The 19,467-nt window shown below is 23.1% G+C and overlaps 1 protein-coding gene across 8 annotated transcripts in view; it reads left to right on the top strand.

Annotated features, from left to right (window-relative positions):
• Window positions 1–19,467, top strand: part of LOC114129027 (potassium channel subfamily T member 2) — a 151,765-nt gene that overhangs the window by 15,548 nt on the left and 116,750 nt on the right. The window contains exon 2 of one of the 8 annotated variants that reach the window (XM_050199631.1): window positions 15,101–15,200. The exons of 6 other annotated variants lie outside the window; for them this stretch is intronic. The gene's annotated coding sequence lies outside the window, so the exon portion shown is untranslated. The remainder of the gene's footprint in view (window positions 1–15,100; window positions 15,201–19,467) is intronic. One more of the 8 variants, XM_027993646.2, reaches the window with a different exon arrangement.

Here is a 19,467-nt window from a genome sequence, read left to right on the forward strand (position 1 = left end):
AATAAATTTCAAAGCAAACACATAATATTCTAGACATAAGTTCTATAGAGAATAACGTGTAGACAATAAATATAAAATAATATATTATATACTGTACATATTTTAGTATCTAATTCACCAACGAAGAGACATTTGCGTGCTTAATTCATAGAATTCAAACATTGAAAAGTTAAAAACACTATAATTTTAGTATTTGATATCCATTTAAGTTAGAAAAATGTTTTTGTATTTTATTTGTTTTTTAAAATAAATAACTAATGATCCCCAGTGAAGTAATTTTTGTTAAATTTATAAATTCTAAACGTCAAATAAAAATAAAAAGATACTAAAAAAAAAAAAAAATCATGAATTTAAATCAAGAAAATTATGAATTGTAAAAAAATTGAATTTTATTAAGTAATTTTATTTTTGAAACGTGTGTAAATGTCATGGTAGTAGATATATGTAATTTGAAAAACTAAAAACAATTTTTCTCCTGGATTAACGTTATTTAAATTAATTTAAATTTCCTTTAACTTCCAGAACTAAAATGTACTACTCTGTCTTTCGTTGATGAGGTTCTTTATTGAGTTATTTGGTTTAATAAGTAGTGTATAAACCTGTCCAGCGGGATAGGTAATAAGATAAAACTGAACTTAAATAGTTTTATTACATTTTAAAGATAATTTGTTTTTAAGCGAAATATAACTTGATGAATAATATTTAAAATTGTATTTATCCAATTTTATAAAACAAAACGAGTTTAAGCTGTTTTAAATTATAATTTTATGATAATGATCAAAATTATGTGCTATTATTTTTTCTTGCATGAGTTAGTTCGTGCATACCGTTATGTAGTATATTTTGGTTGGTATACAATATTTTATCATTTGGAACACACTCGCAGCAACCTGCATTAAACAACTAATTAAAAACTTTTCTCAGAAATAAATATACTGAAAATTAGGTATTTCATATTATAGTAATAATGTTTAGTTATAGACAAATATTATGAAACAATTTGCTATAAAATATATAATTGAACTATATTTACTTAAATTTTGGTAAAAATAAAGCACAAAAAATTACTACTTTATTATTGGAATTTTTAATTTTTTTTTTCGAGAAAAAAAGTCACGTCTAAATAGTCCTTGATTTAATAGATTTAGAAACTGTTTTGAAAAAATCAAACTTTAATCATTGGTATTGGAAATATAAAAACAAAAGCTATTGCAGCAACGTATATTTCGTTTATTCAAATTACAAAGTATGAGATTGATTTATGATCTTAACACAAATAGCAAAGCTTATTTTTTTTATTATGTGATTATTTCTTGTGACAATATTTAACATTACTAATATTAATACGAATAATATAAAAAAATTCCAGGAGTGGGTACTCGTTTCTTTTCACTTACTTAAGCACAATTTAAATTTGTATTTTATTTGTTTGGCTTTGAAATTAGCGATACATTATCACATTTAAAATTAATTTTTATTGAAGCATGATATACTTAAATAATTATTACTTTTTCTATTCTTAAATATCCAGAAAAATGTTTAAGATAAATTTTCGGAATTACCTATTTTGAAATATGTAATTCTATTAAGTAACTAACTATTATAACTGGATAAATAAAAATTAAATACTACAAATTCTTCTGGAAAATTTAAAATAATAACGAATATATTCGAAATAATAAAATGTTTATATAATGTATAAAATTAAAAGTCACTTTAATTAAATAAATAATTTTATGTTGCTAAAATTATTAAAACATAATGAAAATCAATTTCATTATATTAACTTTTTAATTCATTTTACTGTCAATACCAAATCGAATTCCAAACAAAAAATAATGTTTATTAATAATATTATTCATTATTAATTACTAGGTATTATTTTGAAATTATTGAATTTTCTTTTGTTATAGTGTATATTTTAGATTTTAGATATATAATTTAATTTCTAGTAAATGCAAATTAATTATATTAAATAGTAATAATAAAATATTATGAAAAAAATTAGCTATATGTGAAAAAATGTAATAAATTAACTTATATTTATATTTCTACTTTTAAACGAAAAAAAATTTATTAACTTAACAATAACTACAGATTCTTTTTGATCTAGAAATTATTAAAATTGATAAATTAATCGTCTTTATAGAATAAAAAAACTGACTGTAGAAGATAAATTATATTATACATTTTTTGTGTTTAAATCACTTTTAATTCAATAACTTTTCTCAGAGAATATGTTTGTTAACGTTTAAAGTTTTAATAAAATTAAAATTTCTTTAGTTTAAGACTCGAGAATTCATATTTTTATTATGAGATTTAGTTTTTACTAAAAAAATGTATTATTGTTCAAGTATGAACATTTCGAACAATTGTTTTATTATATATATTATATATATTATTAATAATATACAAAACGATGGATTTCATTATAGACTCTTGTAGAAAGGTATTCACCAGTATCCATTTAACCATTTGTTGTACATTAGTTTCAACTAAATCAATGAAATTTGTAATAGGTATCTGAGATGAAAAACATTGTACTCCATTTTGATTAAAAAACCGAATCAAAAAATAGATGTCTGTTTAAAGAATTTTAGGTATACTTAAAATTCAAAAACTAATCGTTTACTAAATAGATACTGTTTTACAGTTTTGTAGAAACGTCCGTCCTTCGTTATTAAATTTTTTCAATACAAAATATTTTGATGCAGACGTGTTGGATTTTTATTTTGATATTATTTCTATAAACACTGATAAATCATCGCACTCGAAAAACGATTCAGAGCAATGTTCACTATTATATAACCACGCTTGCTTAAATTTCTTTATTTCTTAAAAACTTTTGTTTAGTTTTCCTTAGCTTGTAGCTCAGTAAAGTTACTTAGATAATCGAAAAATTACTTTTCGAAAGTAACGACTAGACTCGATTTCCGATCGATAGATAGGACTACTTGAAAGTTTTTGAGTACTTTTTTAAACCAAAGTGTGCTCAGAAAAAAAGTAAATGAAAAAACATCATTGCAAAACAAATCCATTCCTCACTTCACGCAGTATTTTAAAAATCTTTAACTTGTGTCAAAAAGTTTTATCATTATTAAAACTTTTTTGATATTACAACTCTATTATGGCTATAATTGTTTTTTGATTATTTATTTTAACTCTGTTATATTTTGTTAATTTACCTATTTATGTATTACTTACTAGTAAAAATTGAATTGATTGTCATAAAACAAAATTATATATAATATTTTTTATAGTCATATAGAATTTACGAAATCGTACATCGGTATCTATATTTTGTGTAATATAATATAATTTATAATATATTTTTTTAATCATTTAAGAATAAAAACATTTTTTAATGTTTTTTCTATCGGTTTAGTTTTACACACACATACACACATACACACATTCACACACACACACACACACACACACACACACACACACACACACACACACACACACACACACACACACACACACACACACACACACACACACACACACACACACACACACACACGTTCACTGAACACACGTGCACTGTGATGAACTAGACCGAAAGTGGTATTTTTCCGAGCACACCCCTTTGACGTTCGATCGTCGATAAGCTCGTATAAATAATTCCCAAACGACCTAAAAAGGAAATCAATATAACTATTCATCTATACCATACTGTCACACTTCGAATTTATGGTCTACGAAGTAGCTATGTTTATTAAAATGCATGTTTATTTTTCGGCATTATTTCTTAACCCAAACACGATACGCATCTGTACGTCTTACACTTGAAAGAAAATGTTAAAGGCAATAATATTATAATATACTTAAGAGTCAACATATTGTTACGTGTTAAAAATAATGAAAAATTATTATTTTGCATCATATTTACTCAATAATTTCCATCTTTACATACCTAAACATATCTAATTGATATGGCTAAATCATTCGTATACTATAATATTATATTTATATCTATAAATCTATCTATCCATCTATTTGTATATACATATATATATATGTAATGTATGCATACTATTATATTTAAATTATTCATACATTCAAGCCGTTTGTCGATAAATTGTAATAACTACGCTCGTGTACTGCATGTACCTACTGAAGCTATGTTCAGCTTTCCCCAAAGCTGAATAGTAATTGCTTACCTCTATTTATTCTCACGTGTATTATACGTAACACTATACTACATTATTGATTTTGAAAACTTAACTTGGCTGTAAAAATATACATGTATAATAATATGTGTGGAAATTGTAATAATCAATTTACTTATTGGTTCCTATAAATATATTTAAATTGAAATCAAGTATAGGTAAGCATAGTTAATGTATAACACCAATTACGTCATAATTTTAGTAGCAATATAGTACGGTTTATTGATGCACTTATAATAGTTATCAGCAAGGTTCAAAATTTAGTTTTATTTAGATTTATTAAAACACAATAATAGGCACATAATTCTTTGTATTTATACTTACTATGAATTTTTATTTTAAATAAATAATTAAAATATTATAGGAAATTAGCAAATAGAAAATATTATACTTACTCAAATAAATAAATAAACATATTGTTAGACATTTTAGAATTCTACAAATTTAATTGATATGATCGTAATCTATTTTAATAGGGAACTTCGAATAATGATAACCAAGAAAGTGGCTACGCTGTACGTTAAAGATCTAGTATACTTGGTTATTATGTAGGTTACTGGATATGTTCAATTTGAATATTATTATAAATAATTGCATACCAAAGGTTAAGTTTAGTTGATACCAAATAAGTTGTGAGTGAAAACAATTAGTCAGCCTATATAACTATAAATATATTTATACAGTTATAAATAATAAAAACCGTTAACACAGGGCTGGCCATTATATGCCCAAACTGTATGTAAAACGGTCGACATCTGAAACAGAATTTAGAAAATCATAATTTTAGTGATTCAAACTTCTATTATTTTTTATTTAATAATAACAAAATGACAATAATAATTTAAAGATAAATCGTTAAGTTTTGATAGTTTAAATATGTCATAAAATAACTTCAATTATATTATATATTCATTTATATTACTTGTAACTTTTCAATTTACAGTTAAAATATATGAATGATTTCGTATTTCGTATTTCATTTTTAAGGTTTTTAACTCGTGAATTAAATTACACAAAATCACTATAAAAATGAAAAAAATTAAATTAAAAATTTCAAAGATTTCAAAAGTATATAAATAGCACAAAAAAAGCCAAAATATTTTGAATATTATGTCATGTTCGATTACAACTATATGTATAAATATTTGATGAAAATTCCAAATTTTTAAGTAATCTTTTGTACGTTTATGACTTTATGAGCATTTAAAAACAAAAGTAATTTTGTTCATTTCATCGTCATATTTTTTACTTTTTGGATGTATGTATTTAGAAAGGGCTTACAGAAATCTACCCACATTATGCATGAAAACCATTATGTTATCAAATGTATTGTTACTAATGTAATGCACGTTGGTACGTATTACTATTTATACATTTACACAGACAGTGCGTGACGATGAAACATTTTTAATGATTTATGAACCAGATATGAGTATAAATTATTTTTTTTGTTCTGTTTTGTTTTTTTTATTAATAATATATCATATTTTCAATCTATAATTGTTTGATTATTGTTTAAGAATAAATCTAATTGGTTTTAAATTATACTGCTAATATTATATATTTATGAGTAATGTCTATTGCCAATCGGTTATTTAGAGTGTAATTTAAATTGGTGTAACTATTTTTAGTAAAGAGTATTTTGTGCCAGGAATAAACATAATTATCTAGAATAAAAATGTATATCTAATCTAACTGATATGTTAAAAACAACATTGATTTTCACATATTACATATTTTAGTAGCAAAATTGTATCTTAAAAATCTAGTACAGTAAACCATTGAATGTATTAAAAATTTACATTTTTAGTTGTTTCAAAATAATAATTTATTTACTGCATAATATTTTCAAATATGACTTGTGACACATTACAAACAATGATAAGTATTATTGATTTTATAAGATGTATTTGTTAATGTATGTGATACAAAGTCATACACAAAATATAAAATGAGATTTTTACATAATTTGACTTCTATTTGAGTTTTATAGAGGGTAAGGCTGAAGAAAATATTTTAAGTTTTCGATTTAAAACCTCATAATGTATTATTATTACTTGTTTTAATTTAATTATTTTTGTTTAAACATTTTGTATCAACATTCTTACAAATAAACAAAAATTGGTAGGTACTAAAAATAAAAATAATAATAATAAAATGATATAAAAAACTACATTCATTCCCTTCATAGAATACCAAAACGCTATTACGACAAGAACTGATAAATAAGACAAATGTTACAGCTCCGGGGGTTTTATTTTTCGTCAAAATTGTTTTATTTTTCAAATTGAAGTGCATTTCAAAATATAATTTCATATAATATGTCTTTACTTATTGAACTATAATATAATTCAACCATAAAACTTAAAATAAGAGTAATTAGTAAAATATAAGCTATTTGGCTTGTCTTAATATTTCTGATTGCTGTGGGTGTATAATTTATCTTTTAGGAAATAAGAAGACAACGCCCTATTTTGCGCTAGAAAACAATGTTGTTACATGTGCATTTAAGAATACAAGCAATCCTAAATAATTTTAAAAAAATCGTACACATAATTAAATTTTATTTAATTTTAAATAGGTATCCCTAGGTACATTTTTAAATATTCAATAAAATTTTTATTAATTAATTAATGATTGTATGAGTTACCAAGAAAAAATTGTTTATTTGTGCTATATATATATTTATTTAACTTACACATGATAGAAATTAACCAAGAAAAACAAATAAATGTTGGTAAACATATAGATAACAAACGTTACGTTGTTACTATATTATTATTATTATTATCAGGAAAATAATAAACTAAAAACTAAGTAAAAAATAGTAAAGTATTATGAGCTAAAAAGTACTTGTACCATAATACATGCATTCAAACTATTTTTCACTAAAAAAATGCTGAAATTGGCATGAACAATTAAGTTTTATTTCTATTGCTTACTTGCATGTATTAATCAACAGAAAACATAAATTCAAATATAAATATTTTTAATAAATATTACAATTATAATTATCTGCCATAATGTTGAGATATTGGAAAATTGTTTTATTGTGTCAATTGTTAATATACAATCGTTCATTTTAAAATTAAGTTGCTGATTGCTTCGAAACCATTAAAGGGCTTTTCTTAGAAACAGACCCTGTGGCTATACTAATAGCTATATATGTTACGAGAATAAGAAAATGAACTTTACAATGCCATAGAAATTTCAAACTGTAACTTATAAGTTGTTTGGGTTACTTATAGCTTTCATAAGATATATAAAAATTTAATAAACCATTTTAAATAGATATTATATTTACTATTTACACCTTTAAATTAATTGACACCCCTGAAAGTTGAAGCCCTATGATATTTTTTACATTGTATAGATAATTTAATTGTTTTAATGAATTTATATTTTTATAAATAATATATAAATGTCGGAAAAGATTCCAGACTTTATTTATTTACTTATAATGGCATGACTTATGAATGTATGATATAAGGAAATAGAGATATAATTTAAACATATAATAAATATTTTATTATTATTTACCTGAAGGTACAGCTGACATATTATTATAAAATCAAAGTATTTTATTTTACTGATTTGGCTAAAACATATCATATGAATTCATATTAATGTATTCATATATAAATTATATTTTCCAATAAAAAAACACACACACCCACATACACACAAAATAAAGCCCAATATCGGTTTATGTGTACGTCTATTCTTCGTGTACAGAAAACTTAATGGAAAATAATTTCAATACTAGTACGCATAAACCAAAGTTCACCATCAAAGCTCTTTTAGTAATCCTTTTTCAATTTGATATCCAGTTCTGATTTATGCTAAACATGGGTATTTCATCGTGAAATTCGTGATATTTATGAATAACACACTTATGTGTTTTTACATGAATAACGTAAAAATAATTTATTTTACACCTTTAAAAACGATTGAATGCAATATATATATATTATATAAGTATTGATATTAATGATACTAAACATATTGATTTTTTTTTTATTTTCGATGAATTGTATAAAAGATTATTTTATTTATAATAAATGAAAACTCAAATTGTTAAATTGCATTTAAAAAATACCCTGTTGAATAACTTATTAGTACCCTGTTTAATTTAAATTGTTCATAGTTTAAATTATTTTAAGAATACGTAGATTTTAAGATATTCGCTATACCTATAGTATTTTGTTTTTTACAATTTAAATTAAATATATTCATAGAGTTTAGGGTATTTGTTGAAATTAATAACCCATAATATCAAATAATATATGTACAAATAAAATATATCAAATAATGCATTTATGTATTTATATCACGAAATAGCTGTATTTTAGGACGGAACCCAAGCTAATGTCTACGGAGATAAGATTTATTTAATTAAAATTTAGTATTCACATAAATAATCAACTTGTACATTTTTAATATTATATGTATAAGTAACAAATCCAACACTTGAGATTTGTACTGTTAAATTATCATTATTTTAGAAATAGTGTAATATTTTTTTAATTTATTATTTATTCATAGGTATAATATATTATGTAAGTAATAATAATATTAATAATCAAATAATGAATAAAAGTACTATCATAATTTTAAATTTCTTTCATTTTTGATTAAATATATTCTTATACGAAAAATGACATAGAATAATGGATGTGTGACCTCTGTGAGAAGGCATGACTTTTTCCCTTGAATTTGTCTCTGACTATATTGAGTAAAATATTAGTATAACTCTCGTGCCAAAACTGGTAAACTTACAATTGAATTATTTGTTCTTTTTATTTTAAAACGATGGTTAATGATACCTACAACTTTTTATCAATATTAGATCTTTTATATTATAAAATGTATTTTTTTATAAAATGATAATGGTTTAAATTGAATCTGTCAGTTAAAATATAGTGATGTGTTTATTTTTTTACTTAATATCCAATGTTTTAATCAAATGTTAATTATTAGAGTATATAGTAGTATGTATGCGGATGTATAGAATACATTCCTGTTTATAATTTAAACATTTTTTTTTCATAGGTATAGAATTTTAATTTTACTATATTTATTTATCGAAGCGATATTCTCAATAATATGATATTCTCAATAATATACTCAAATTAAATATTTAATTAATAATTATTAAATATTATATACATTTTTATTTAAATGAAATAATTCGCGTGAATAGCGTTAGTATTTTGAATATAAATAATATAATATAAGTGGGAAAATGTCGGTATGACTTGAATTTTTTTTTTTTTTTTGGGCGATATCGAGTATTATTTATTATAATTTAGTGTAGATATTGAGTTCGTTGTAACCTTGGCACAGATCATAGAATATACTTGACTCAAACATTGACAACATTCTCAGAAAGAGGGTGTTGTAACTCATACAATGAGTTAACAAAAACATACGTATATTATCGTGGTAGACACAAACCCTTCATGATGACACTCGTTTACCTAGAAACATGTTATTAGAAAGTTAAAATAGATTGTACATTAAAAACCGGTGATAATTATTATTAAAAGCTATTCTAAAAGATCATAATGTATGACAGTGTTTATGGAAGATTTCTATAGTTTCAAAAAACTCTAGAAAATAATTAATGAGATACGATTTTCAACAATTATTAAATTCAGTATGTTGTAGCTTGTATTCAAATATTTAAAATCGTATACATATTAATATTTAATACTAATAGGTGCCAACACTACGGAATGTTTGAGAAAGCATTTAAATTTTTAAACACAAGCACACAGCCGTAAAATTATATTGAATACACTATATATCACTATACAATTTTAATATTCTAGGTATCGAAACAAACAGCGGTCGGTCATTTTTTTTAAATATTAAAGGGGAAGTCAAATTTACATGGTATTCGGGTTCTAAATCCAAAATCATCTATTTTGTTATGATTTATATATATAATATATATTTCAATATTTATCATATTTTATATTTGAAAGCAATAATCTACAATACATGCAGCAAATTTTTTCAATATTTCTTATAAACTATATTTTATTAAATAATCGTTCAAACGAATTTAAATTGTTAAATTTCTGTTTTAAAAACAATTATTAAATTGTTTTAAATTATTTATAGCTTAAGTTACACATAATACACGGAAAATAACCAAATAGGTCTTCATATATTTTTAGTAACAATGTAATACTCTTTTTTGTTGCCTTTTAGAGTAGACAGGGTACAATATAGTTGATCCAAAATCCCGTTCACAATTTTCTCATTAAAAAATATAAAGGAATAGAATGCAATATAATTTGGCATAAATGCATAATGTAAGAATATTGTTAACTCCATAAGATATGAACCTAATATTTAAATTGTTAAAAAGATACATTATAAATTAAATTTATGAAAATATAATTTAAACGCGTGTTGTATGTTTTGCTGATTTATGTCATCTGGGACCAACAAAACAATTTTCAGAGAAAACGTTATTAGTTTCAAATAATACGCATGAACAGACTTTTTGAGTGAGGGCCAAAAACGAAACACGTGCCTATCATTCAGGTTGAATACACACACATTGCAGCCCTTTGCGTTAAACAAAATCATTAACTCAGAAAATAATGTTTTTAGAGTCTGAGCAGGTGGAAGTTATTGGTTTACAATGATGTTGATTTTGTTTTATTTAAACAGCACAATAATGCACGTATAATTGTTTTAAACACTTTATGAAATCTTAATTAAATAATGCTTAGGTACACTGTTATTAGAATACTATACTATATTATTTTATATTACTCTGTAGTAGTATAATATCATAAAAATTTGTTTTTATACATGTACAATTTTCAAAGATATAATATGGTTATTTTCAAAAATAGAAGCATATTAATAAAAGCCCGCTTTCTATAATATTGTTTATTAACATTCTATCATCTAAAAAATAATTGTATAAAATAGTTATAATTATAATAACATAAAAACCATACAAAAGTGTATACGTATTTTATTTTTCATTATTTTTGTAAATTGTCAATTTAATTTACCTTTAATTTATTTTATCTGAAATTTATTTCTATCTTTTTTTTTTTATTTATTTAACATATTATTATGTGGTTCAATTGATAACTTTCAATTCCAGAGCAAGCTTAAGCTTAAAGGAATATATTCTTTATTTATAGTATATATTGAATAATATTACATATGTAGGTATATTATGTAAGGAAATTTAATTAATATAAAAAATGTATATTTGATTTATTGTTTTTTAAATACATATATATAACGTCTATATGCATACCATATCGATTAAAAAATATAAAACTGCTATGGAGTACACAAAATGCTCGGAGTTTACTGAAATTAATATGCTTAATATTATTAGAATTAAATGAAAAATCACTGCTTATGAAAACGATTTTGAGCTAAGACGATCCATCAGCATACCTATATTAGGTTTATTCTATAATATATATTTCTATTTCTATTAACGTAAATTATTTTACTGTTACTATTATGATAAGTTGAATCAATATTTGTCAAAAATATTGCATTAGTAAATGTATTAAAATACGTTAAAAGTTTCAAGTGTCTTCTAATAATATTTAAATTACTAAAATCATTATTCTTCGTTAAAATATCAAATATCCAAATTTGAAATAAATATGCCTAAAAAGAAAAATATGTATATTTATTTTTTGTACTTTTTGGTTTCAAAACGAATTCCTTTTAACTTATAAATCATTTTGTATTACATTTTAAATATTTAACTATAAAAATTTAAATATCATTTAAATTTAAATCTACAAAATAATTTGCAAATTTTCAAAATCTGAATTTCAAATATATACGTATATATAATATATATATATATATAAATATGCTTTTTATCTTTAATATTTTTAAATAGCTATACAATAACTTATGAGAAATCAGGTATTGATTTTTCGAACTTTTTAATCTAATTAAAATTATCAATAATTATAAAAAAATAAATTAATTGAAAATTTCATATGTTTATAAATATATTAATAAGAGCCAACATTTAGAGAATTATATAATATACAATACTTTATATAAAATAAAAAAAGTACATTTGGTGATAATTTCAAGTATTCATTATTTATACCGTTATTCATTTTGAATTAAAATAAAATATGAAAATCAATTAATGAGAAATTGTTATTTTACATGTGAATATCTATTTTTTTTTTCAAAATTTGAACTTCAGATGTTCATAAAAAATATTTGTTAAATTACGTTCAACTTAATATATTTTTTTAATTCTTACATAAAAATTTATAAGGTACCTTGTAAAAAATGTTTAACCTAACTGGTATAAACATTGAAAAATGCATACATTTTTAACTTTAAAATTATTTCCATATTTTCGCATTTACAACGAATTTCTAAAAAAATATGTTTAATGATTTGTTCAATATTCATAGAACAAATAAGAAATCAAAATCAAAATGTTTTTACAGATTGATTCACCAAGTATGATTACCTTCATTTTTCTTTTAACAATAAACTTAAATTTTAAATCTTGGCACTCCCTCAAAGTGTACCGATTAGATTGAATTTGTTATCTTAAACCACCCTTAAAATTAAAAATAAAGTACCGAAAAATATCACAAATGATAGAAAAACACATGACATTATAAGATTAAAAAAATAATATTAATACTTTAGATTGAATTTTTAAAGCTCAGTAAAATGTGTTTCATAAGTAGGACATGTTAACATAGAAAGAACTATTTATATTTCACAAAACTTATTTTGATTATGTATAATATATATCAATATATGATATATGTGAAGTAAAAAAAATAAAAATATGCTTACCGTGTGCAACTAAAACCGTTTTAAAACACAATATTAAGATTTAGTGATTCAATTATTTATAATGTATAATAATAATTACGTATCCAACTAATTAAAAACCTAATATTATAATTTATTTTAAATTAATTTGAATTGTTCACGTAATTATTATTTACATTTTATTTTATTATCTATTTCCTTGTTATATTTTTAATTACACTGTTTATTTTTAAAATAATAAATTTAATAATAATATAGGTTATATTGATATATATATTTTGTAACCATTGGAGCTATTCAAATAGCAACGAAATAATTTTAAACAACAATTAAGTTTAATTTAAATATTATCTTGTTGATCATTATACATAAGGGGGGGCCAATTTAGCCACATGTTGCTCATAGTCAGATATGGCTTGCATCTTATTCATAAAAACAAAATTTACTTACTATTGTTATGAATTTTAATTTTTTTTTAAAGCATATATATCAAATTATCAAATTATATAAAATATATTTATAAATATTTTGGCTCTTTACATAATTGTATTTGTTCATGTGGCTCACGAACATGTTCATGCTGGCCACCCCTGTTATACTTATACATAATTATTTTATTGAATATTGAGTAATTAAAATAATAGTCATAATAAAAGTGGGAATTTTCCATCAAATTAATATATTGTCATCATTATAATTGTGCACTTGTTGCAATTTATTTATTTTATACGAGTTTGATAACATTGATAAGCAGAGATAAAAATGTTGATTCGTAAATTATTTCTACCTATTTATTAAAAATAAGACATAATAATTTATTAATAGGTATATAACATGTGCCATATTAGATTAAACTCAAATTTACAATGGTAATAAATAAAGGTATTAATTTGATTAATTAGTTTTAATATGAAAGATAATATCGTTTATTTGAATAGTATTACAAAACCTAAATAATAAAATTAAATAATTCGTGATAGTAATAGTAGCGGCGAGGAAACAGATATTACATTGCACAAATGCATATTTTACACTTTGAGATATACTCCGCAGAAGCAAGAAGGATACATAATTTGGCATATCATATATTTAAGCAGTGCGTGGTTTTAGTCTCATAACTTAGTGCCCGAGGGACGGTTATGAGTATATGGGGGAGCATTTAGATTGAGATGATTGGCAAGAGCTATAAATATATTATGCTCGAGTCTGATCCATGTGAATGCAAACATATGGTATTTGGGTAAATTATAATTCGAAAACCAAGTAACTTGTGGAATGTTAGTATTATTATTGTCTGTGTCTATTTGTTAATAAATAAAAAATGTTTTATATTAATATAAACAACAGTGAACCGAAGTAAGCCTGCTATGTCATTAATTTATGATATTAACATGTTTCCCAAAAAACCATAATCGTTATCTAACTCTTACTTAGATTTAGGTAGACAATTTTAAAATGACACTTAAAATAATTGAGATGTGAAACCATAAATTCACAAACAATTTAATTTAATAATAATATAAAAAAAAAAACTGTTCGAAATTTAATTTTTTAAAACTAAAAATATTAATTAAAATTGTTGAAGATAATTATATATTTTAAATTTAAATGTGAAATAAATGATTGAATACCATTAATATTTATTTTAAAACAATTGATAAATAATTATTCTTAGCAGTATCTAAATTTTTTTTTTTTAACAATGATAAATTCCTTATTGACGATATCTTATCTGAAATAATATATACTAAAATGAATGTAGTATGCAATTTATTTAAAAGTTTAAAGTATTTAAGTTTAATTATTATCTTAAAAATATATCTTAGACGCCTAGACGTCTAGTACACATAAATTATAGTAAGTAAATAGGTGTCCAAAAAATAACATACGTATATTACAATACTAAAGAAAGGTACCTATTAGCTAATACCCAATTATCATTTAAACGTTATTTTAAAAATGATGGACGTTCGTGTCAATAGTTATCAATATTAAATACTGTAACTCTTCTATGGAGTGGCATTATCGTCTATACGACTATACCTAAATTTAATTTTCAAAAATTTACAATTTTATTGTATTGTTTACAGTGTTATTATTTTTAGAATTATCAATTGTACACACAATTTATTTTCCCCAGAATCACACGACGAGTTATGGGAAAGAATTGGCAAATTACAATATGTGTCTACTCTACTGCCATTAGTAAGTGTACATTTCAAAAATGCTTGTAGACGCCCAGTAGAATTTTACACATAGATGCATTAAGGCCAATAGCGTTCGCATGGGTCAATGACTCTAAGGTAGACCATTTAATTTCGAAACATTTTTAGACATATTCTATGTAGTGTCTCTTTGTTAAGTTAGATTGTCTACTATTAGTTTTAAAAGTATTTATTTTACAAATTTTTAGAGGTTCATATAGCAAAATTAGAACATAATATAAATAAATTATATTTATGTATATTTAACATAAATGAAAATTTTAAAACATGATATAAGGTTTATTTTAATATTAACTGTTATAAGTACATGTAAAATTAAGAATAGTTCAATTTTAAATTTAAATAGTTAAGTAAGTACACTATTCCTTTAAAATGTAGATAATTTAGTATATTTATGTAGGTACTCATCTAAAAATTTAAAATATTTTACATTCTAGATTAAGATTTTTGCTCCTAATTAATATTATGTAACAATAAATTTATAAATTAGTTTACAAAAAATAAAGCATTTACTAGTTTTTTGTAAACAAAGTGTTTAAAATATATATATATATTGTAGATGGATAAGAATTAGATATGATAAATGTATATTTGACTAAATTACTAAACTTAAGAGTTAAGTGGAAAGTCGCAGGGCACGTTTCTTAAGATAAAGGAAACATAAACTTCTGTTCATCATTGTTTGACTAGTCAACGGAAATAGGACAAATAAACCACAACTAAGCTAGGATAGTCATTGTTTAGGTACGTACTTTCCAAAATTAGTTACCTTTCAATGAAGATTTTTCAATATGAGTTTCAGTCGTGGGAGTTTATGTTGAAACTGTTTATTATTAATCATATGTACACTATTATGACGTATACAGGTGTATAAAATTGCATAATCATAGGGGAGTTCAATTCATCGTAATATTTCATGTGGTCGCAAATGGATTTTCCTGGAGAATACAATGATTGGTGCCACAACAATGAATATATAGTACATTATTGATGTAGGTATACTTGATTGTCATTATACAATCCATTTGTTTAGGCAAAGACTATTGGCATAGAATAGGTATGTTTTAATTTTTAAAAAATCAAAATTGAAAGCTTTAGAATTAATTTGCATTAATACCTATCATAGTATTTTATATATTGTTTATTAATGATATATTTTATGAGAAAAATGTTTTTCAAAATCCATCAACGACTTATTATTATTTAAATGAATTAGTAATGTATTAATGCTTTCTAAATTCGAGTTTCCACGACTTATATATTTGACAAATATTCGCTATTCGCTGAAATACACCGTACAGTTTTATTGAACAGATAATTTTTGCGAATATTTGGTACCTATTGGATATTCGTTATTCCACTTTTTCAGGTATCGACGGTAAAGTGACACGAATCAAAGAAATATATTATAAATGAATAAAATATAACATGAGTAATGTTAATGGTCTATTTCACAATTCGTATAATTTGATGATTGTTCAAGTATTCCGGTATATTCGTTAAATACATCGTGGGTCGTGAAACCTCACTTAATATGTATATATATATAAGTATATATATATTGTATATTGTATCTATTAGAATAAATACCAATCGAAAATGTTCAAAATTGTATGAACTTAAGTTATAACTGTTTGAAAATTACGAAATGAATTAATACAAATAATAATAAGTGGTCAAGTGTATAGGTAACCACTTTGCTTACAATATGTGTTGGTGTAGGTACCTTGTCATTGAGTAGGTCACTGTAATGAATGTGTTAAATTTGAATTCAGTGATAAATCATTGCATATTATGAAAAACGATTCTGAGCGGAGTTAGTCTGTCAGCCTTTATTACTAAGTTTATTTTATGATATATTGATAAAAGGTAATTTGTGGGATACTGTAATAGTTTCGGGACTTAGCGATATGTTTATTATTTCGTTGAGAAACCAATAATTGTGCCGGTCATTTTGTTCCATTTGGTGAATAATACTGAAAACGCAGTATATTTCTATATGATTTGTTTTTGTTTGTTTATTTGTTTATTTGTTTTTTTCGTGACTAAAAAAAAAAAAATGGTTTTGGGAATACCTATTCAAAATATAAAACTATCTATAAATATTAAATGCTACTGACGCCAAGCATATTTTATAGTTATTTATTAAACTCAATGATTTACATGAATTTCATTTTGATAATATAATATATTACATTCACTTGCATCGATATGAGCGACGTTGTATTTATACTCAAAAATGAGTTCCTGTATATTATGCTCTCTGTAATATTATACTGTTGTAGTAATTTATATAAAAAAAAGTTTTTTAATTTATCAGATGACAATTTTTCATTATTAAGTTAAACATAAGAGTAAAACTTTTTTATTGGTAAAATGTATTATTGGAAATTTATTATTTTATAACACATTGTTATGTTTAGATTATATTAAACTTAGTTTAAACCAAATATTTAAATTATATATTTATATAAGATTATATGAACAATAAATAATATAACTACTAAGCGTGAAAATAAGATACTTATCATTCATCAATCTATTGTAAAGAAGTTATTATTGAATTTTAAAATTTATTTTTTACTAACAATTATCATCCAAAATAAAAGTTTTGGTGCTGCTTATTAAATATGTTTTACTATTACTATTGTTTTTCACGTAAAGAAAAGTACTTATATAAAACTAAAACGCTATGGTATAATAACTATTTTATAACCTGTGGTGCATCATGGTGTAATAAAGTGTACCTGTAGTATCGTCGGTCGATATTACTCCTTAACCTCTAATTTTATGTATCAATCATGTCTGAGTGAAAATCAGTTAAGATGTACCTAACCAAACCTTAGATATAGCACTCCGGTAGTACTTGTCTGGCATTTTCGTAACAATAAAAAGTGAAAGTTGAAAGCTAATATTGAGTGTTTGGTTATTTGTTATTACATCAATGTTCGACTTGATTTGGGTACACATCGTTGCATGACCAAATTTTTAAGTCATAGTATATTATTGATGTACACAATGCGTATACACTAAATTGTGTTTAACTTTATTCTCAACTACCTTAAACATTTCACGGTACATTACACAAATACGCATTCCTATAATCAGTTACCAGTGGTTATAAACTACCAACTGATGATAGCACGAGTATTTGTGTTGTGTACCATGAAATGGTGAAAACGACGGAAATTATGTTGAATTTAATCTGGTATAAGATCAAATATACTAATAGCTACATTCATGCAGTATATAATGATCAAAGGGAAAATCGGTTTAGCCACAATAATAATAATAATACAAATATAATTATTTTAATGATAATATACATAAATTATATCATTAATAATAAACTAGTGCGTACGAAAATAAATTAAAAATATATAAATATCAATTAATTTAAAAGATTTCATATAATATATATTATTATTTAAATTCTAAATTATATATTTCGTATGTAAACTTTATAAAATGTACGTATTTACAAAACAATTCCATATTTCAATTTAACAACAAATACTTTAAAACGAATTGATGCAGAATTCCCAAAGTATTACTTATATTCAACAGTATAATATATTCAATGATATACTTATTCAATACACGATAACTACTATACACCTAATTAATCAATGTAAAATCATTTATATAATACTTATAAGTACCTTAAGGATACCCGGTAAAACTATAACCATTATATTATACATAAATAATAATAAAATAAATATAGGTACTTACACAAGTACACAACAATCACTAGGTAATCATCAAGTAAGACATGTACTTATATTTAATTGCACTCGCGTACCTATATATAATATAAATGTTGCATACATTTAGTACAGCTCATCAGCTTTTATCTAGCTTCTTAATAATAATATATGTATAATTTAAAGTAAAAAACAATAAGTAATAAGTAAGACTGTATGTTAGATTAATTAACTCAACGTTTTTTTTTTACAAATTATTTTTTTTCAAATCTGGTACCTATATATTTTGATTAATTTAAGTAAATATTATATTTATTGAATGAATATGAAAAAAAAAATATTGCAATCTCTAGCCAATAAAGACTCGGCGTCATGAAAATAATTCAACAAAATAATATTACGACAAAAATGGTCACATGTAGAGAAACAGCCAAAAGGATTCGACGAATCCTTCGACGATCCATCAAATAGTATAATACAGGTAATTGAACATTTCAAACAATGTTATCACATCAACTACACATCTAGTGAACATGTCAC

Source organism: Aphis gossypii, chromosome 2 (genome assembly GCF_020184175.1).
Source record: "Aphis gossypii isolate Hap1 chromosome 2, ASM2018417v2, whole genome shotgun sequence".
In the NCBI taxonomy this organism is placed as follows: domain Eukaryota; kingdom Metazoa; phylum Arthropoda; class Insecta; order Hemiptera; family Aphididae; genus Aphis; species Aphis gossypii.